Source organism: Schistocerca nitens, chromosome 3 (genome assembly GCF_023898315.1).
Source record: "Schistocerca nitens isolate TAMUIC-IGC-003100 chromosome 3, iqSchNite1.1, whole genome shotgun sequence".
Lineage (NCBI taxonomy): Eukaryota > Metazoa > Arthropoda > Insecta > Orthoptera > Acrididae > Schistocerca > Schistocerca nitens.
This window is the reverse complement of record NC_064616.1, coordinates 178,590,566-178,613,495: the sequence shown is the minus strand read 5'-3', so window position 1 is coordinate 178,613,495 and position 22,930 is coordinate 178,590,566. Positions and strand designations below refer to the sequence as shown.

The 22,930-nt window shown below is 44.1% G+C and overlaps 1 protein-coding gene across 1 annotated transcript in view; it reads left to right on the top strand.

Annotated features, from left to right (window-relative positions):
- Window positions 1–22,930, top strand: part of LOC126249133 (motor neuron and pancreas homeobox protein 1-like) — a 348,670-nt gene that overhangs the window by 213,615 nt on the left and 112,125 nt on the right. The gene's annotated exons all lie outside the window — the stretch shown is intronic.

Here is a 22,930-nt window from a genome sequence, read left to right as displayed (position 1 = left end):
GTGCCAATTACTGCTATAATATGTTCGAGATCACAGTTACTTAACTCTGTTTCATCTGTAGCGAACCAGTGATTTAGCCACTGTAGTCATTCAGAGTTACTATTGTTTTAAGGAGAATATACTAATGTGCGTTTTGAGGTAACGCATCAACAAAATTTTAGCCATATGAACCCAAATGATAACTCGAAGGCTCGAGTACTGCTGACGCATGCATTGTTCATTTGGTAGTAGTTTACTCTAGTGGCCGGCCGCGGTGGTCTAGCGGTTCTAGGCGCTCAGTCCGGAACCGCGCGACTGCTACGGTCGCAGGTTCGAATCCTGCCTCGGGCATGGATGTGTGTTATGTCCTTAGGTTAGTTAGGTTTAAGTAGTTCTAAGTTCTAGGGGACTGATGACCACAGATGTTAAGTCCCATAGTGCTTAGAGCCATTTGAACCATTTACTCTAGTGCTACAAGTAGATGTTGAGAACTTGAATATCAAACATCTTGGGCAATTACAAGATTGCTGACTAGAATTGCAACGGAATAGTGACAGACGGTCTTTTGGTGGAGGGTTTCTCTATAACATCTACTTCCTTCATCTCTCTTTCTGTCATTTTTACATTTTTCTGTTAATACAGCTGTAGACTATAGCCTTACTTGACCCTGCATGTGTTGTCAAAACAGATTGGCGAATTGTATCACAGTCTTCCTGCAATATCAGTTACCTAAATTTATCCAACAGGGATTTATGCGAACGAAATCCAACTGTGTTCCGAGGGCATCTGTGTTACACTTTCGAAAAGACTATTCCGACCTGTTACGTTCTTAGCAGCGTGTCTCTACTTTCGTACGAGGGCTCCTGTCATTCCTGCTTAGTAGAGACTCCAAACGTTGTAGCACTGCTCTGTAATCAATCGAACTAACTTCTTGTGAGGAGTTTCTGCTACAGATGTGTTGCCCTTTCCCACAACTCCTTCAACACATCTGCTTAGATTTTACATGTTCTTCTCAGTTCATATCGCTTCTTAGTCTTAGCCTTAAGTTGTTACACTAAGTGAAGGTTCCCAGAAGTTTACCGCTATTCTTGTAATCGGAGACTATTGATATCTTTTCCTTATTGTGAGAATTATGTTGCATATACCCACACTCAAAGTGAGTTGATGACAGTTTTACCAAGCGAGAATTCTCTCCAGTTCATTCATGATTTCTTTACCATTATTCAACGATGATACTTCCCTGCTGAAAACAGTATTCTCAATGAAAAATATGATAACGCTGCTTACCCAACGTGATAAATCGTTTATGTATAATGAGAACATTAGTAGTCCTATAAATTTTCCTTGCGTCACACCCTGATAACATTAATTTCATTTCTTTTGAACATTTACCGGCCAGTATAACGTACTGGAGTCTGTTATTGTAAAATACTTCGAACCACTATAGTGTCTGTGGAGACACTCCTTGATCCTATCTTGGGTATCGGTCGAAAATGTTGAACAGCCTATAGAATAAGGTTCACATATAAGAAGGGAATAACCTCTCTGTCGCCTTCTGATAACAGCCTCTTTGGACATTAGTATGAAAGGTCATGTATTTAGTATACATCCCTTCCAGAAAGTAATTTCCAACGTGAAACCACTACTTCTCCTACAAACACTTCCTTATTTATACTCATAAGACTGAAAACACACTTTTAGGCAATTCTCACCAAAGGAAATTTCTTCCCAGTATTGTCAGCCGAACCAGTGTCTTATGCGTGGCAATCACGCACGCTGACGTGTCAGTTACCGGGAAAACCAGAATACGATGCCTGTGTAGCTCACCACTGGCGATTTCCATGGTGTAAGAAAGTAGGATAAAAAGGAAAGAAATGGACCATTGTGCAGTAACTATAAAGTGAAAAAGGTATTAACGTGTTGTGTCGTTCCTGTAAAAAGTTTTTGTTCCCCTTGGTTGTCCTTTCCGATATTTCGCTCCACTGCGCATTCACACACATTTGATGTCCGTGGGTACCTGCCGATCACCGGCGACGAGACAGTGAGAAAAACAACGTTAAATTTTCGAAACGCATTGAATCACTGCAAAATTAAATAAAAGCCACAATTCATCCCACTGGACCAAAATAAACAGGTTACCTGTCAAGAATTATCGAATGAAGAATTAATTATATTGTTATGGATTATTCGGGCTCAATTCTGCAAAAGTCGACAACAATTGCGTGATGCACTGTTTGAATTACAGTAATCCATTTTTCTGTCACGTTGCGTGTATTGATATTTGCGTAGTGGAGAGCGACACTACACGCGCCGCTGTGGCGGACATTTTAGCTCTGGTTTTGTACTGTAGCCGCGTACTTGCAGTCACAGAATAGCTGATAACTGCGTTATTTCTTTGAAGTTAGAGACGTCTTTATTGTCTGACGGCTTCGTCTGCAGCATTTCGTGGCTCGCATTGAGGAAACTGTGTTGCGAGAGACTTGAAGCAATGAGGAACGCTTAAAAAGTTCAATGCGCAGGAGGGGATGCGCTCGCAGCTAATTGGATCGACCCGGAGAGTGAAGTACAATCAGCAGACAGCGCATGGTTGGCTGTGACGCGGGGGGGAAGCACAAGTGCGCCCTTCCTATTTATTTAATGCTACCATATTTCTGCTGTAATGTTTCGCCGGCTTGAAGCCATCCGACAAATTTTATCGCTCGTGATTTGGCGTTATGCCCGACTTTTCAATACTAAAAAGAATTAATGCATCGGATCGGATGTCGGGGAGGAAAATACTTGATTTATGGGAGTTTGCGTAGGCGGGCGCGGCGCTGCCAGGCGCGTGTCAGACCCTAACAAGGAAACCAGCCGCGATTTATCGCCCGCCACAGACAAATCTTCGTCCCGCCTCTAATATTTCCCGGATTTTTACGTCGTCCGCATAACGAGTGTTCCTCTCCAGGGTATCACACGTAGCCCCGACGTTAAATAAAGAGCCACTGACGTTTACAGTGATAGTAAACACTGCGAAAGCCGACGCTGCTTCTGCTCTGTTACAAGGTACGGCTGTCGTACTCTAGTTGCACAACGCATCTTGCGAGTAAAGTATTTTATTTGTACTTGTGATATGTCTTTTCTGGTCTGAAAACAATGAGGCACCTGATAACTCACGTCCGTTAAGCTTGTTACTAATCAGATCTGGCTTTCACATTTCATTCATTATCCCTGTAGCTTGTGCCCTGCAACTAACTAATTCTAGAGATAGTTTATACAAATTTGAGAGATTATCACGGATCATTATTGTTAAGACGTTTCTTACACACACCCACTGTCAAATACTGTACTGAAATTTATCTTAAAACAATGATTATTATTACAATAATAATAAGAAGAAGAGGAAGAAGAAGAAGAACAGTAATAATAATAACAGTAATAATAATACGACACTGTCGTACTCCCGGAGTCACTGTAGGCCTATGCATCTGAAACAACACAAATAAGTGGGCAAACTAAAATCAAAGAAATAGAGAAACAAGAAAGCAAAATTCTCAGGAAAATTTTTGCCCGATACAAGAGCAAGGAATCTGGAAGAAGAGACCAACATCAGAGTTATATAAATACACAGACATGATTACGGATACAATAAGGAAAAGAAGAATGCAGTTCTACGGACATCCACAGGATGAATGAAAACAGAATTTCAAAGCTAATTCTTAAAGTCATCAACTCAGGCAGGGGAAAAACAAAATGGATAAAAGAAGTTGAAGAGGACCTCAGACAAGCACACATAACAGTAAACGATGCAGAAAATAGAACTGAATTCAGGAACATCATCAAAAATCATAAATTTGACACCACAACACAGAAGAGACCAGGATGCAAATGGACAGCGGAGCGAAAGAAACAACCCAGTGAACACATGAAGAAAATTTGGGCTTAGTAAAAAAACATAAACAATCATCATAAAGGAATTCAAGTTCAAAAGCTCTCTTTAAACGGGAATAATCGAAAATAATAATAATAATAATAATAATAAACGCGCAGTTTATGAATTTACTTTATTTTCCAAGTCTTAATAATCGACATGGGAAGGAAAAGGTGTCGGCCATTCCCTATCGGCAGGAACTATACCAGCATTTACCTGGAATTACCCTGAAAAACATGGAAAATACTAATTAGAACGACTCGATCAGTTAAACAAGCCTGAACCCTCTGCAGATGAACAGATTGCGTACTTCCAAATGAATTACAGTGAGTTATCAATTACAAGAACACAATAAATGGTTCAAATGGCATCTGTGGTCATCAGTCCCCTAGAACTTAGAACTACTTAAACCTAACTAACCTAAGGACATCACACACATCCATGCCCGAGGCAGGATTCGAACCTGCGACCGTAGCAGTCGCGCGGTTCCGGACTGAGCGAAAAAATGGTTCAAATGGCTCTGAGCACTATGGGACTTAACATCTGTGTTCATCAGTCCCCTAGAACTTAGAACTACTTAAACCTAACTAACCTAAGGACATCACACACATCCATGCCCGAGGCAGGATTCGAACCTGCGACCGTAGCGGCCGCGTGGTTCCAGACTGTAGCGCCTTTAACCGCTTGGCCACCACGGCCGGCCCGGACTGAGCGCCTTAACCGCGAGACTACCGCGGCCGGCAAGAACACAATAACACAGACCTAAAGCACAACAGTGTTTTCAACTATTCCACTCATTTCAATGCAATATATCATAAAAACAGAACAGATATATTATCTGTGGACTGCTCATATCATACATCTCGACAACATGGAGAAAAAGTGCTGTACAATGTATTATTCCGTATGTTGGCTATAAAATGTTGTTAGTACCGGTATAGATGTCTGTGTCTCTGAATAATACATCGGAAAGTTTGTGATTTGTTGCTAATAGAGCTGTCATACATTTTGCAACTGATGACCAAACTTCTTGGCTGGAATACTCCCTTTCAAATTCTGAAGGTGGCAGGGGTAAAATACAGGGAGCGAAAGGCTATTTACAATTTCTACAGAAACCAGATGGCAGTTAGTTATAAGAGTAGAGGGACATCAAAAGGGAAGCAGTGGTTGGGAAGGGAGTGAGACAGGGTTGTAGCCTACCCCCGATGTTATTCAATCTGTATATTGAGCAAGCAGTAAAGGAAATAAAAGAAAAATTCGGAGTAGGAATTAAAATCCATGGAGAAGAAATAAAAACTTTGAGGTTCGCCGATGACATTGTAATTCTGTCAGAGACAGCAAAGGACTTGGGAAAGCAGCCCAACGGAATGGACAGTGTCTTGAAAGGATAATATAAGATGAACATCAACAAAAGGAAAACGAGAATAATGGAGTGTAGTCGAATTAAATCGGGTGATGCTGAGGGTATTAGATTAGGAAATGAGACGCTGTAAAGTAGTAAATGAGTTTTGCTATTTGGGGAGCAAAATAACTGATGATGGTCGAAGTAGAGAGGATATAAAATGTAGACTGGCAATGGCAAGGAAAGCGTTTCCGAAGAAGAGAAATTTGTTAACATCGAGTATAGATTTAAGTGTCAGGAAGTCGTTTCTGAAAGTATTTGTATGGAGTGTGGCCTTTTATGGAAGTGAAACGTGGACGATAAATAGTTGGGAGAAGAAGAAAATAGCTCTGAGGACTATGGGACTTAACATCCGAGGTCATCAGTCCCCTTGAACTTAGAACTACTTAAACCTAACTAACCTAAGGACATCACACACATCCATGCCCGAGGCAGGATTCGAACCTGCGACTGTAGCGGTCGCGCGGTTCCGCACTGAAGCGCCTAGAACCGCTCGGCCACCGCGGCCGGCTGGACAAGAAGAGAATAGAAGCTTTCGAAATGTGATGCTACAGAACAATGCTGAAGATTAGATGGGTAGATCACATAACTAATGAGGAGGTATTGAATAGAATTAGGGAGAAGACAAATTTGTGGCACACCTTGACTAGAAGAAGGTATCGGTTGGTAGGACATGTTCTGATGCATCAAGGGATCACCAATTTAGTATTGGAGGGCAGTGTGGAGGGTAAAATTGGTAGAGGGAGACCAAGAAAAAAATGGTTATTAGCACTATGGGAGTTAACATCTATGGTCAGCAGTCCCCTAGAACTTAGAACTACTTGAATCTAACTAACCTAAGGACATCACACAACACCCAGTCATCACGAGGCAGAGTAAATCCCTGACCCCGCCGGGAATCGAACCCGGGAACCCGGGCGTGGGAAGCGAGAACGCTACCGCACGACCACGAGCTGCGGACGGGAGACCAAGAGATGAATACACTAAGCAGATTCAGAAGGATGTAGGTTGCAATAGGTACTGGGAGATGAAGAAGCTTGCCCAGGATAGAGTAGCATAGAGAGATGCATCAAACCAGTCTCTGGACTGAAGACCACAACAACAACAACAACAACAACCAAACTTCAAATTTTCGTTTAAGAGGAATACCCCACTACGACGCGCCCAGGACATCAAACATCCTCTTCTTCTTCACAAGTCCAGAACTCTGTATCTGTAATGAGAAGCCTGTGTAGATGTTTGTGGAAATAGCGTAGCATTCTGAATTAATTCTACGTTTGCTGTCAGATTTACCTGATAAGGGAGTCGCTTGCTGGAACACTACTCTAGAACTGATCGCACTAGCGTATTGTATGTGGTCTCCTTAACAGATGCACTGCACACGCGCGGAATCTTCCCAACAAGTTTTTCATTCGCATTTCCTATTGATTTCAACTGTTCACTTCATTTAAGATAGCTTCGTAGTATTGCCCCTAGGTATTAATACTATCCAATAGAACCAGTAAGGTTAGCACGAAATTTTTAATCGGGTGATGTAGGGATAGTTCTTTTATTTGTCAGCATTATCTTGTATTTATTCATGATTACTGATAACTACCATGCAGTACAAGAAATGAAGGAAACCACTATAGCAAATGAACGAGAGCAGAAAACAAACGCACAAACACATACCGTTATTTTTGTGGAAAACTGTATTCAACTATCGGCTCGAGGACAGGTTGGAAAACTATTGACATAAAGTAAGTACGATAATGATCGTTAAAATTGCAGCAGCAAGGAGGATAGCAGATAACGAAATTTTACTTATTATGAGTAAACAGTGTACAGTAAGAAGAATACATGACTGAGTTTGTGGGGAATATGGGGTATACAAGGTGTAAAATTTAATACAGAGCTCCCATTTATGGTAGCAACATTTGTGTGCCGTCCGAGCATGACACAGCCAGGGCAAAAGCACCACAGGCGCAAAGATGCGAGCTGCTGCCAGTGCCATAGAGATTCGCCACTTGCGCGAATTCCACCAGCGCCACGGGCGGCGCTAAGGATGAAGATATCGACTTCGCCTCGGCCAATTGCCGACCGAGTACAATCCGCCAATGACCGGACGGCAACGGACAGAAGCCTACTCGCAAGAAAGAAGAGCAGATCTCGCCCAGTTGGTTGCAGATCATCGTGCAGGGCTGACTTAGACAGGAAACGTCGTTTAGTGAATACTTAGAAGTGAAAAACAGTTGTAAATTTACTATGTACTATGAAGCTGACCTACGATTATTTGCACTTAGCCATTGAGGGCCTTTCTTTGTGTTATATTACAAGCAGTGTGCAGGCTCCCTTATTCAACAAGTCACAAACTTTTAACTCATTTGTGTGATTTTGTTACAGATTTTTTGGAGTGTTGTAAAACCTTCGTTCTCCTGTCCTGTTACCCGACCCTGTGGCATATCTGTGCAATAGTGGCACGAAGAAATCGTCTTAACGGTGGCCGGCCGGGGTGGCCGAGCGGTTCTAGGCGCTACAGTCTGGAACCGCGCGACCGCTACGGTCGAAGGTTAGAATCCTGCCTCGGGCATGGATGTGTGTGATGTCCTTAGGTTAGTTAGGTCTAAGTAGTCCTAAGTTCTAGGGAACTGATGACCTCAGAAGTTAAGTCCTATAGTGCTCAGAGTCATTTGAACCATTTGTTAACGGTGTACTGCACCAGAAGCTGTTTCACGAACCCACAAACTCGCCTCCACAGCAGTAGCGACGAAACCTTTAGAAAACTGGCGACAAGGGTTTACAAAACTTTGGCTCCATTCATACTGCGCATCGAGTCGAACTGATCTTGGATTAGAAATGTGGATACGTCATGCACGCTCCTTGACCTCTATGCCAGAGTTTGTCAATCGTACTAGCTGGCGAATGGTGGCATGCCAACCTGTCGTCAAACCATGTCGAGAAGTTTACAAGAGGCGAGAGATCAAGAGAACGTGCTGGACAGGGCAGCATTCAAATCTCCTGTATATCGATGTACGTCAGGACAGCACGGATAATATACGGTATTGTGTTATTTTGTCGAAAAAAATCTTCACAGAAATCTCGTAGATAGAGCACAGCCACTGGCCTTATCACCTCAGAAATGTAACCCCTGGCGTCCAAATAACCAGTCACTGAAACCGAAAGTGAAGCGAACAGTCTGTCTGTCCTCTCAGGCGCCAGTCGCGTGAGGCTGCTGAGGTAGTGCACGGGGTTGATTATAGTCTCTCCTCAATTCATCGACTTCATATTCGCGTGACAGTCGCGGGAATGCCACCGACACGAGCAGCAATATCGCAGAACGATAAATCGCAGTGTCAGTAGCCCACGGTCCTGCTGCTATCGAATTCCGACTCGCACTGGTAAACGATCCACTTTCTTAGACTAGGCACAACACGATCTTCCCCCCCCCCCCCCCAAAAAAAAAATCAATGAGAAATACGATGTATAATCTTTCATTGTGTACAGAACGTAGATAGCATTGCTCCTAGTGTGCAGTAGGGCTACAAATGTTAATTTTTGCCAGTCCAAGCATGTAGCATGCCAATTTGACGTTTGTTGCATACCGCCTTCATTGTGTTGCAGTTAAAGTTACTAGTAGTGTAATTTCTACATCTCGTAACACAGACGTGGTTTGTGACTACAGTCGTCAGCCGTCATCGTTAACTGGAAGAAACCGAGAGGAGAACCAGAAGCGCGAACTGTTACGGATGAACGAACAGCAGAAATGCAAACGCTTTTTCTATGGCTGCCATCGACTACTACTCCAGCCCAGGAACTCGCGGGAGCCGCTGAAGACGTCTGTTGCCTTTAACGATGCGCCCATGTTGGTCACGTCGAGGTTCCCAGAGTCACAGTTATATCAGGCCTTCTCTGAGCACGTGGTTGTCAGCTTCCACTCATGCGTTGTCAAAACCCAGCATTCTTCTAGGCTGGAGAACGTTGAGAAAAGGCATTCAGGCTAGAAGTTCCCACTCCGGCAAAGGAAAAGTGACAACACCCAAACCTGCCCTCACCAAATGCCATACTTACGACAACCGAAATATTCAAAATATCCACGGGTGTACTGCCGGTCTACAGTGTCCAACTGAGCTCAGTCCGTCAGTTCGCCTGATGATGGCGACATGTATGATCGCCGAAATATTGTGCCCGTTGGACACTGTAGACCGGCAGTACACCCGTGGATATTTTGATTATCAAATACGCCGGGAGAAACTCAAGAATCAAACCGAAATATTATTTATACCAAAAAAGGTAAGGAAGCCTCGCTCGCAGCGATACACGGAGGCGAGCACACTTCGGTTAGTTCCGTGATGCTATGGGAAATCCGTAAAGCAAGATTGGCCTCCTGTCCCCACCTCAGCGCAAGGCAGAGAAAGAAATTCTAGTTATAAAACCCCAATTAGCACTGGCAGTAGTGTTACGATACGTCACGTAGTACTCACTTTTTTCAGCAGTTATTTTCCACATCTTACGTACCTCCTGTATAGTTGCTTATGCTTAAAGACAGACAAAACGTACCTAGTCAAATGCAGAGCTGGTTCATTGAGATTTCCCTTTTTCTGAAGATTTCCTCAATTAGCTGAGTCCAATACAGGTGTCTCTACCGTAGGGCACAAGCCAACCTTTATTTTCGGTGTTAACCTTACAGCAGAGAGGTGCTGACTCCTCACAGCGCCTGAAGATGGCACATAAATCTTCTGGTCACAACAACCTGTGAAGTATTTCTGAAAACTTCCTGTAAGACATAAGTAGACGTGGCACTCGAAGTGCTACATATCAGATGTACAGCACTTGGAGAAAACTGTGGAAACACCGCAAGAAATGCATGCTTGAACATAAATGCAGATTCTGTCCAAACTATCCAAGTTTTCGCTGTTGTATTTGACCGCGAACAGCACCTGTGCAATGTCTTCGTGCAATGTCTTCAGTACGTTGCAAGTATTATTCGTGGTCAGAACAGTGTCCTGTGTGGCTGTAAGTGAATTCCAACGCGGGGATATTGTTGGTGATCGTATGTTCTGTGGTTCCATAACCAAGGTAGCCGAAATGTTTGGTGTTTCAAGAGGCACCCTATAGAAGATTTATATCACGTACAGGGAAAGCATACAAACATCATTTGCCAAGTCAAAACGCGGACAACTGTGTGTTGAGTGAATGTGACAGACGGTAACTGAAGAGGATTGTGACAAAAAAATACGAGGACGACAGCTATAAAACGTTTTCCAGAACTGAATGTCGCACTCGTGAACCCTGTTAGCACCAAAACAACACGAAGGGAGCTCCAGATATACGGAACAGTCGAGCTCACGTCCCAAAAGTGAAACATGGCGGAGGTTCAGCGATGATTTCGGCAGATGTATCTTGGTATTCCATAGATCCCATGGTTATTCTGCCAAGCAATATGTGAAAATTTTGGCTGATCAGGTCCATCCCATGGTACAATGTTTGCTCCCTGAAGGTGATGTAGTATTCGAAGATGACAGGAAAAACTTGGGAAATTTGTGGTAAGGTCTTGTGGGACCAAAATGCTGAGGTCATCGGTGCCTAGGCTTACACACTACTTAATCTAACTTAAACTAACTGACGCTAAGGAAAACACACACACCCATGCCCGACAGAGGACTCGAACCTCCGGCGGGAGGGGCCGCGCAATCCGCGACATGAGGCCTAAGATCGCACGACCACTCAGCGGGGCTGAACACAAGTCTCTTACTTCACTAGGCAGATGCCCTAGTTAACGACGAATAAAACTCTGTAGCAAGGCCGGTATTCGAACCTGGGTCTCCTTATTGAATCACTGCGGTCTACTTTGAAGAGTTGTTGTTGTTGTTGTGGTTTTCAGTCTAGAGACTGGTTTGATGCAGCTCTCCATGCTACACTATCCTGTGCAAGCTTCTTCATCTCCGAGTAACTACTGCAACCTACATCCTTCTGAATCTGTTCAGTGTATACATGCCTTAGTCTCCCTCTGCGATTCTTAATCTCCGCGCTTCCCTCTACTACTAAACTGATGATGCCTTGATACCTCAGAATGTGTCCTACCAACCGATCCCTTCATCTAGTCAAGTTGTGCCACAAATTCTTCTTCTCCCCAATTCTATTCAGTACCTTCTCATTAGTTACGTGATCTACCCATCTAGTCTTCAGCATTCATCTGTAGCACCGCATTTCGAAAGCTTCTATTTTCTTATTGTCTAAACTATTTATCGTCCATGTTTCACTTCCATACATGACTACACTCCTCACAAATACTTTCAGAAAAGACTCTCTGGCACTTAAATCTATACTCGATGTTAACAAATTTCTCTTCTTTAGAAACGCTTTCCTTGCCTTTGCCAGTCTACATTTTGCATCTATCCTCTCTACTTCGACCATCTTCAGTTATTTTGCTGCCCAAATAGCAAAACTCATCTACTACCTTAAGTGTCTCATTTCCTAAAATAATTCCCTCAGGATCACCTGATTTAATTCGACTACATTACATTATCCTCGTTTTGCTTTTGTTCGTGTTAATCTTATGTCCTCCTTTCAAGACACTGTCCATTCCATTCAACTGTTCTTCCATGTCCTTTGCTGTCTCTGACAGAATTACAATGTCGTCGGCAGACCTCAAGGTTTTTATTTCTTCTCCAGGGATTTTAATTCTTACTCCGAACTTACTCCGAATTTTTCTTTTGTTTCCTTTACTGCTTGCTCAATATACAGATTGAATAACATCAGGGGTAGACCACAACCTTGTCTGACTCCCTTCTCAACCACTACTTCCCTTTCGTGTCATCTGGTTTCTGTACAAATTGTAAACAGCCTTTCACTCCACGTATTTGACCACTGCTATCTTCAGAATTTGAAAGAGGGTATTCCAATCAACATTGTCCAAACCTTTCTCTAAGTCTACAATTGCTAGAAACATAGGTTTGCCTTTCCCTAATCTATCTTCTAAGATAAGTCGTAGGGTCAATATTGCCTCGCGTGTTCCAACATTTCTACGCAATCCAAACTGATCTTCCCCGAGGTCGGCTTCTACCAGTTTTTCCACTCGTATGTACAGAATGTGTGTTAGTATTTTGCAGCAGTGACTTATTAAATTGATAGTTCGGTCATTTTCACACCTTCAAGACTTGCTTTCTTTGTGATTGGAATTATTATATTCTTCTTGAAATCTGAGGGTATTTCGCCTGTCTCATACATCTTGCTCACCAGTTGGTAGACTTTTCTCAGGGCTGGCTCTCCCAAGGCTATCAGCATTTCTAATGGAATGTTGTCTACTCCCGGGGTATCATATCTCCAATTTCATCTTCATCTACGTCCTGTTCCATTTCAATAATATTGCCCTCAAGTACATCGCCCTTGTATAGACCCTGTATATGCTCCTTCCACCTTTCTGCCTTCCCTTCTTAGTTTAGAACTGGTTTTCCTCTGAGCTCTTGATATTCATGCAAGTGATTCTCTTTTCTCCAAAGGTCTCTTTAATCTTCCTGTAGGCAATATCTATCTTATCGCTAGTGATACATGTCTCTACATCCTTCATTTATCCAGTAGCCATCCGTGCTTAGCCTTTTTGCACTTCCTGTCGATCTCATTATTGAGACGTTTGTATTCCTTTTCACCTGCTTCATTTACTGCATTTTTCTCCCTTCATCAATTAAATTAAATATCTCTACTGTTACCCAAGGATTTCTGCTAGCCCTCGTCTTTTTACCTACTCTGGTGCCTTCACCATGTCACCCCTTAAAGCTACCCATTCTTCTTCTACTGTATTTCTTTCCCCCGTTCTTGTCAATCGTTACCTAATGGTCTCTCTGAAACTCCCTACAACCTCTAGTTCTTTCAGTTTATCCAGGTCCCATCTTGTTAAATTTCCACCTTTTTGCAGTTTCTCGGTTTTAATCTACAAGACATAACACATAGATTGTGGTCAGAGTCGACATCAGCCCTTGGAAATGTCTTACAATTTAAAACCTAGTTCCTAAATATCTGTCTTATCATTATATAATTTATCTGAAACCTTCAAGTGTCTCCAGGCGTCTTCCACATATAGAACATCCTTCATGATTCTTAAACTAAGTGTTAGGTATGATTAAGTTGTGTTCTGTGCAAAATTCAACCAGGTGGCATTCTCTTTTCTTTCCTTACCACCAACTACTTTTCCTTCTCTTCCTTTTCCTACTATCGAATTCCATTCGCCCATGACTATTAAATTTTCGTCTCCCTTCACTATCTGAATCGTTTCTTTTATCTGATCATACATTTCTTCAATCTCTTTATCATCTGCGGAGCTACTTGGCATATAAACTTGTACTACTGTGGTAGGCGTGGGCTTCGTGTCTATCTTTGCTACAATAATTCGTTCACTATGCTGTTCGCAGTAGTTTACCCGCGCTCCTATTTTTTTATTCATTATTAAACCTACTCCTGCATTACCCCTATTTGATTTTGTATTTATAACCCTGTAATCACCTGACCAAAAGTCTTGTTCCTCCTGCAACTGAACTTCACAAATTCCCACTATATCTAGCTTTAATCTATCCATTTCCCTTTTTAAAGTGTCTAACCTATCTGCCCGATTAAGGAATCTGACATTCCACGCTCCGATCCGTAGAACGCCAGTTTTCTTTCTCCGGATAATGACGTCCTCTTGACTAGTTCCAGCCCGGAGATCCGAATGGAGGACTATTTTACCTCCGGAATATTTTACACAAGAGGACGCCATCATCATTTAACCATACAATAAAGCTGTATGCCATCGGGAAAAATTACGGCTGTAGTTTCCCCTTGCTTCAAGCCGTTCACAGTACCAGCACAGCAAGGCCGTTTTGGTTAATGTTACAAGGCCAGATCAGTCAATTATCCAGACTGTTGCTCCTGCAATTACTGAAAAGGCTGCTGCCCCTCTTCAGGAACCACACGTTTGTCTGGCCTCTCAACATATACCCCTCCGTTGTGGTTGCACCTACGGTACGGCTATCTGTACCGCTGATGCACGCAAGCCTCCCCACCAACATCAAGGTCCATGGTTCACTGAAGGAGGCTTTAAAGAGTAGGATGCTTGATCGCTATCGACCTCCTTCATCGTTACCCGGACTTTTCAGGAGGAATGGTATTACAACCTTTGAAAATAGTACAGCACCTGTATTCGTCCACTCCAAGACGACTGGAAACTGTTTGAAATGCCAGCGATTTTCCTACGCCTTGTTATAAACTGTAATGTGTAATGATTGAAGTATTTCAGTATTTTTGTGCAACCCCTGCACGTCGATGTTTGGCTTTCTGATGACACGAAAGAAATTCCAGTTGGCGTGACAGGTATCTGTCCATTTCAAATTACAGACAACGCAAGTTCGTTTTTTTTCTCTGCCTCAGAGGATGAACCATTATGGGAAAAGAAACTAACATTGTCGGATGGAGAGCGATCATTTAATTCAAAAATGTTAAGAAAGTTTATGATATGAAGTTTCCTTTGTCGAATGCATATACACTGTATTACTAGTTTCGACAGGACTAAGTTGCTATCTTCAGAACAATAGAGTACAGTTTATGAAATCATGTTGCGCCGTAACCCACACGTTTGTTTTCGTACTATCGTAACGGACTCGTAATAGAAAGAAAGTAGAACGTTAAAAAATAGAGCTCTTTCTTCATGGCAAGACAGAGTCGCACCAGTGTGGCATATCAATAAGTGCTGCATATGTCTGGGTTGGCTGCTGGCTACAAAGGTCACACCAATATTCAAGAAAGGCAACAGGAGTAATTCACTAAATTACAGGCCCATGTCATTAACGTCGATATGCAGCAGGAATCTGGAACATATATTGTGTTCGAACATTATTAATTACGTCAAAGAGACACACAGTCAACATGGATTTAAAGAACATCGTTCTTGTGAAAAACAACTAGCTCTTTACTCACACGAAGTGTTGAATGCTATCGACTAGGGATTTCAAATTCATTCCGTATTTCTAGATTCCCAGAAGGCTTTTGACACCATACCTGACAAGTGGCTTATAATCAAATTGCGTGCTTGTAGAATATGGTCTCAGTTACGCTACTGGATTCGTGATTTCCTGTCAGAGCGGTCACAGTTCGTAGTAACTGACTGGAAGACATCGAGTGAAACAGAAATGATTTCTGGCGTCCCCCAAGGTAGTGTTATAGACCCTCTGCTGTTCCTTATCTATATAAAAGATTTAGGAGACAATTTGAGCAGCAGACTTAGGTTGTTTGCAGATGATGCTGTCGTTTATCATCTAGTAAAGTCATCAGAAGATCAAAACAAACTGGAAAACGATTTAGGAAAGATATTTGCATGGTGCGAAAATTGTCAATTGACCCTAAATAATGAAAAGTGTGATGCAATCCACATTAGTGATAAAAGGAATCTGTTAAACTTCAGTTACACGATAAATCAGTCTGAGCTAAAGGCCGTAAATTCAACTAAATATAATTACGAACAACTTAAATTTGAAAGAACATATAGAAAATGTTGTGGGGTACACGGAAAACAGACTGCGTTTTATTGGCAGAACGCTTAGAAGATGCAACACGATTGTGTACTACCCATGCCCGTCCTCTTTTGGAGTACTGCTGCGCGGATAGGATTAACGGAGTGCATCGAGAGAGTTCAAAGAAGAGCAGCACGTTTTGTATTATCAAGAAATAAGGGAGAGAGTGTTACGGACATGATACAGGATTTGAGGTGAACATCATTAAAACAAAGGCGTTTCTCGTTGCGGCGGGGTCTCCTCACGAAATTTCGATCACCAACTGTCTCTCGTCCGCAGCTCGTGGTCGTGCGGTAGCGTTCTCGCTTGCCGCGTCCGGGTTCCCGGGTTCGACTCCCGGCGGGGTCAGGGATTTTCTCTGCCTCGTGATGACTGGGTGTTGTGTGATGTCCTTAGGTTAGTTAGGTTTAAGTAGTTCTAAGTTCTAGGGGACTGATGACCATAGATGTTAAGTCCCATAGTGCTCAGAGCAATTTGAACCATTTTTGAACCAACTGTCTCCTTCGAATGCGAAAATATTTTGTTGACACCGACTACAGAGGGAGAAACGATCGTCATAATAAAATAAGGGAAATCAGAGCTTTCACGGAAAGATATAGATGTTCGCTTGTTGATGGCGCTGTTCGAGAGTGGAACAATAGAGAATTATTGTAAATGTTGTTCGATGAACGCTCTGCAATGCACTCAAGCGTAATTTGCACAGTATCCACGTACACTACTGGTCATTAGAATTGCTACACCAAGAAGAAATGCAGATGATAAACGGGTATTCATTGGACAAATATATTGTACTAGAACTGACATGTGATGTGGGTGCATAGATCCGGAGAAATCAGTACCCAGAACAACCACGTCTGGCCGTAATAACGGCCTTGATACGCCTGAGCATTGAGTCAGACAGAGCTTGGATGGAGTGTACAGGTACAGCTAGCTGCCCATGCAGCTTCAACACGATACCACAGTTCATCAAGAGTAGTGACTGGCGTATTGTGACGAGCCAGTTGCTCGGCCACCATTGACCAGACGTTTTCAATTGGAGAGAAATCTCGAGATTGTGCTGTCCAGGGCAGCAGTCGAACATGTTCTGTATCCAGAAAGGCCCGTACAGGACCTGGAACATGCGGTCGTGCATTATCTTGCTGAAATGTAGGGTTTCGCAGGGATCGAATGAAGGGTAGAGCCACGGGTCGTAACACATCTGAAATGTAACGTCCACTGTTCATTGTGCCGTCAATGCGAACAAGAGGTGACTGAGACGTGTAACGAATGCCACCCCACACCATCACGTCGGGTGATACGCCAGTATGGCGATGACGAATACACGCTTCCAATGTAGGGTTTCGCAGGGATCGAATGAAGGGTAGAGCCAAGGGTCGTAACACATCGCAATGTCGCCAAACACGGATGCGACGATGATGATGCTGTAAATAGAACCTGGATTCATCCGAGAAAATGACGTTTTGCCATTCGTGCACCCAGGTTCGTCGTCGAGTACACCATCGCACGCGACCCTGTCTGTGATGCAGCGTCTAGGGTAACCGCAGTCATGGTCTCCGAGCTGATAGTCCATGCTGCTGCAAACGTCGTCGAACTGTTCGTGCAGATGGTTGTTGTCTTGCAAACGTCCCCATCTGTTAACTCAGGGATCGAGACGTGACTGGACGATCCGTTACAGCCATGCGGATAAGATGCCTGTCATCTCGACTGCTAGTGAGACGAGGCCGTTGGGATCCAGCACGGCGTTCCGTATTACCTTCCTCAACCAGCCGATTCCATATTCTGCTAACGGTCATTGGATCTCGACCAACGCGAGCAGCAATGTCGCGATACGATAAACCGCAGTCGCGATAGGCTACAATCCGACCTTTATCAAAGTCGGAAACGTGATGGTACGCATTTCTCCTCCTTACATGAGGCATCACATCAACGTTTCACCAGGCAACGCCGGTCAACTGCTGTGTGTGTATGAGAAATCGGTTGGAAACTTTCCTCATGTCAGCACGTTGTAGGTGTTACCACCGGCGCCAACCTTGTGTGAATGCTCTGAAAACCTAATCATTTGCATATCACAGCATCTTCTTCCTGTCGGTTAAATGTCGCGTCTGCAGCACGTCGTCTTCGTTGTGTAGCAATTTTAATGGCCAGTAGTGTAGATGTAGTTGTGGATGAAGATGTAGTTGTAGCTGTGAGCCAACCCAGACACATGCGGGACTTCTTGATGTGCCGCACTTGGATGAATTTGTCTTGCCATGAAGAAACAGCTATTTATTTATTTAATGTTTCTACTCTCTTTTTTTATTAAGAGTCCGTTACGATGGTACGGTTTGTCGCAAAGAATGATTTCATAACTTGTACTCTGTGGATCTGAAGAGAGCAACTTAGTCCTGTTTAAACTGGTAATCCAGTGTACATATATGCGATTAAGGCAATAAAAAGCTTCATATCAGAAGCTTTCTTTACATGACATTGTGAAAATTCTAGCAAGCGGAATAATGTGGTGATAGGCTGGTGGACAGTGGGCAGAGCCGGGATAAAGAAGTGAAAGGGGTGGAGGACGGGGCGGCGCCGGGCGCTGGGTGCTGGGGTGGTCGCTAATTATTTGCGGAGTGACGCGCCGGGGGGAGCGGCCGCTGTTTGGCGCGCCATTAGCCGCCAAGTTGCCGACAGAAGGCGCACACTTGCCTATTCATCGGCGCACCCTCAATACCAGATATTAAATTATCATGACAATCGTGACTGGCGGTCGAGTTTTATTTATTAGCTTGAACAGTGTAACGCAGTCGGTGTTTGCCCGCACACGGCCGTGAAATATTGCAGGGACAGTCGGTGGCTGCGGGCGCGCATCTGCCCGGCCATGCATTATTCAGGCAGATTTCGCATTACACTAACGCGGCCTTATTTCCCTGGAAGGAGCCCGCCGGGCCCACTCGTGGCGCCAGCCATTTGGCTGCCGGGCGGTCCGCTCGGCCCGCCTCCTCCGCTGCTCCCGGCTGGCTCGGCTCTCGTCATTTCACGCGGACGTCGTCGATGAATTATTTGGCGCACTTTGCGGTAAACAGCTTCCGTGTGTCACATTCACTAAATATGCGGCAAAATACACGAAGTCGTCTCTCATAAAGCTACGTTATTCTGAATGTCCGAGGCATTTCGAGCCAACACTTCTTGAGTAGCGCATTGTGGGCAAATTGTATCAGGAATTGGGACAAAGTTGCAAAAAAATTCACAACGATCCAGGAAACTGCATATGTACGAGGGGCGTTCAGTACGTAATGCAACACACTTTTTTCTCACCCAATTTCGATTCAAAAAGTGCGGAATTACTTGTGCGACATCGTGGAATATTGCCGCTTCAGTCCCTGTAATTCCATCAAGTTCCGATAGCCTTCAAAGTGGGGTCTGTAACGTAGATGCGTTCCAAGCAGAGAACTATCATTGACTTTCTTTTGGAGGAAAACCAGAGCATCACGAGAAGTCATAGGCACTTGCAGAATATCTGCACTACTGGCCATTAAAATTGCTACAACAAGAAGAAATGCAGATGATATTGGACAAATATATTATACTGGAACTGACATGTGATTACATTTTCACGCAATTTGGGTGCATAGATCTGGAGAAATCAGTATCCAGAACAACCATCTCTGGCCGTAATAACGGCCTTGATGCGCCTGGGCATTGAGTCAAACAGAGCTCGGATGGCGTGTACAGGTACAGCTGCCCATGCAGCTTCAACACTATCCTACAGTTCATCAAGAGTAGTGACTGGCGTATTGTGACAAGCCAGTTGCTCGGCCACCATTGACCAGACGTTTTCATTTGGTGAGAGGTCTGGAGAATGTGCTGGCCAGGGCAGCAGTTGAACATTTTCTCTACCCAGAAAGGTCCGTACAGGACCTGCAACATGCGGTCGCGCATTATCCTGCTGAAATGTAGGGTTTCGCAGGGATCGAATGAAGGGTAGAGCCACGGGTCGTAACACATCTGAAATGTAACGTCCACTGTTAAAAATGCCGTCAATGCGGACAAGAGGTGACCGAGACGTGTAACCAATGGCACCCCATACCATCACGCCGGGTGATACGCCAGTATGGTGATGACGAATACACGCTTCCAATGTGTGTTCACCGAGATGTCGCTAAACACGGATGCGACCATCATGATGCTGTAAACAGAACCTGGATTCATTCGAAAAAATGACGTTTTGCCATTCGTGCACCCAGGTTCCTCGTTGATTACACCGTCGCCGGCGCTCCTGTCTGTGATGCAGCGTCAAGGGTAACCGCAGCGATGGTATCCGAGCTGATAGTCCATGCTGCTGCAAACGTCGTCGAACTGTTCATGCAGATGGTTGTTGTCTTGCAAACGTCCCCATCTGTTGACTCAGGGATCGAGACGTGGCTGCACGATCCGTTACAGCCATGCGGATAAGGTGCCTGTCATCTCGACAGCTAGTGATTCGAGGCCGTTGGGATCCAGCACGGCGTTCCGTATTACCCTCCTGAACTCACCGATTCGATATTGTGCTAACAGTCATTGGATCTCGAACAACGCTAGCAGCAATGTCGCGATACGATAAACCGCAATCGCGTTAGGCTACAATCCGACCTTTATCAAAGTGGGAAACGTGATTGTAATCATTTCTCCTCCTTACACGAGGCATCACAACAACGTTTCACCAGGCAACGCCGGTCAACTGCTGTGTGTGTATGAGAAATCGGTTGGAAACTTTCCTCATGTCAGCACGTTGTACGTGTCGCCACCGGCGCTAACCTTGTGTGAATGCTCTGAAAAGCTAATCATTTGCATATCACAGCATCTTCTTCCTGTCGGTTAAATTTCGCGTCTGTAGCACGTCATCTTCGTGTTGTAGCAATTTTAATGGCTAGTAGTACTTCGACCTTGCAGTGAACAAAAGCACTGTGAGTCGTTGGGCGAGGCATCTGTCATCATCGCAATGAGGTCGCACGAACCTGATTGATCTCCCACGTGCCGGCCGGTCGCACACAACTTTGACTCCTGCAGCGTTGGAACGTGCTGACACTCTCATTCGAGGCGACTGACGGATCAAAATCAAACACCTCGCTGTTCAACTGGACGTTTCCCTTCGGTTGTGCTGACACACTCGTCCACCAGTTGGGGTACTCAGTCACGTGAGTCCGCTGAGCTCCTCGCCGCTTAACAGAGGATCATACAGAGCAACAAAGAACCACCTGTGCGGAATTGGTTGCGCGTTATGAGGCAGATCATGAAAATTTTTTGTGGAACATCATCCCAGGGGAAGAAACAAGGGTTGATCACTTCGAAGAAAAAGCCGGTAAAGTCATGGCAAAGGTCTTCCGGGACTCTGAAGAGCTTATTCTGTTCGATGTCCTCCCTCTTGGTGCAACGATCAACTCTGAAGTGTGTTGTGCTATCCTCAGGAAATTGAAGAAACGACTTCAGCGAGTTCGTCGCCACAGAAAGGCAACCTCTCTTTCTCCACGACAAAATAAGGCATCACACAAGTATGCGTATCCGAGAGAATTGGACTGTTCTTCCGCATCCACCGTACATCCCGGATCTCGTATCTTCCAACTTCCATGTGTTTGGCCCAATGAAGTACGCACTCCGCAAGAAGCAGTACGTGAATGATGGGGAGGCTATTGATGCAGCAAGACGTTGGCTTCTACTTCGACGAGTAGAGTGGTACCTCGCGCTCATACAGGACCTCCCATTATCGAACGGTGGGGAATAATATAGTGTATTGGAATCCCCAATAAAACCATCCTGCTTTCACAAAAAAAGTGTTGCATTACTTGCTGAACGCCCCTCATATCTATTCCAGTTTGGGACTACAATCTTATACAATAGGTGAATAATTTCAGTGTATGATCAGCATCTTTAAGACCTAAAAAATAGAATAGAAGCATCATCCGTTGAATATGGCTACATTCAAAGGGCACTAAAGTTACAAAAAAGAGTAATCACAAATCGTAATTTATATGTAAATAGCATGTTCTCATACCTGAGCATAAACGCTTATCCTACCTCGTCGCGCCAACATATGTAAGTATGATACAGTCAGGAAATAATAAGCCCGAAAATCTTCGTCGTTTCAAGTAAAATTGTAAGAGTAGTCATTTAGATGCAGATGAATCCATTCATTGATGTTTACATTCCATAGAGCTACAGAATTGCGGGTATGTTGATTGCTACGTTTCATCTGTCATTCCTGATAGACCAGACATTTTGCACATGATTAAGAACGGTTTCTAGTATGGGACAGTCGATGTGCGACAGGGGATCGTCAAACCGGGAACATACGTGTTCAGACCTGTGCACATGGTTGCTGGAATCTCGGGAGAAGGGAGTATTCGAAGCATACTCATCAGAATATGTAATGTGCACAGTCAAACCGTTGATCCACAGCACCGCTCATGAAAGGACACCAGTTCTGCAGCTGAATACTGAGGGTAGCGCTTCGTGAGTGGTGCTGTGGAGTCCCTGGTTTGACAGGACAGTTGACGATAGCAAGACGTGGTCCTAATACAAACATACCATACGTCGATTTGATGTATTAGTAGTAGGTGCATCTGAGGATGGGGCTAGAAGTTTCGAAATCCATCGTCTATACATTTATATAAAGTCCTGCGCCGCATTTTTTTTGTCTGTATGTTCGGGCTAATTCCAGAAACTACTGTAGACAATTTGATACTGGTTTCACTAATAGATAGATTGATTCACCAGGAAGGTTTATCTATACAGTTCACAACCTCAACGCCGGACATGTCGTTCGACCGTAGATAATTAGCGCTACCGATTCGAAGCCAGGAGCGGGTCGCTAGTGTTAATGTAAAATGGAAGTTCATTTAACTGCAATCTGAGGCAAATTCATTCTTAGTCTCAAACAGCTTAATAAACGCTAATAATGACGCACGTACGGATATTTGAACGGCATCCTTCAGAGGCGTTGACTAGTCGTCACACCGGGCGAGTCAGCTTACTTTGACGTACACGCGGACGGGATATCCAAAGTCACGAGACCCAACAGTGTTGACACACGGGACGTGCAGATTAACGTGTTTCTGCGCTCTCAGCGCTCTCCAGCGGCAGTTGTAGGCTTTATGTAGCTTGCAAGCCGTATAG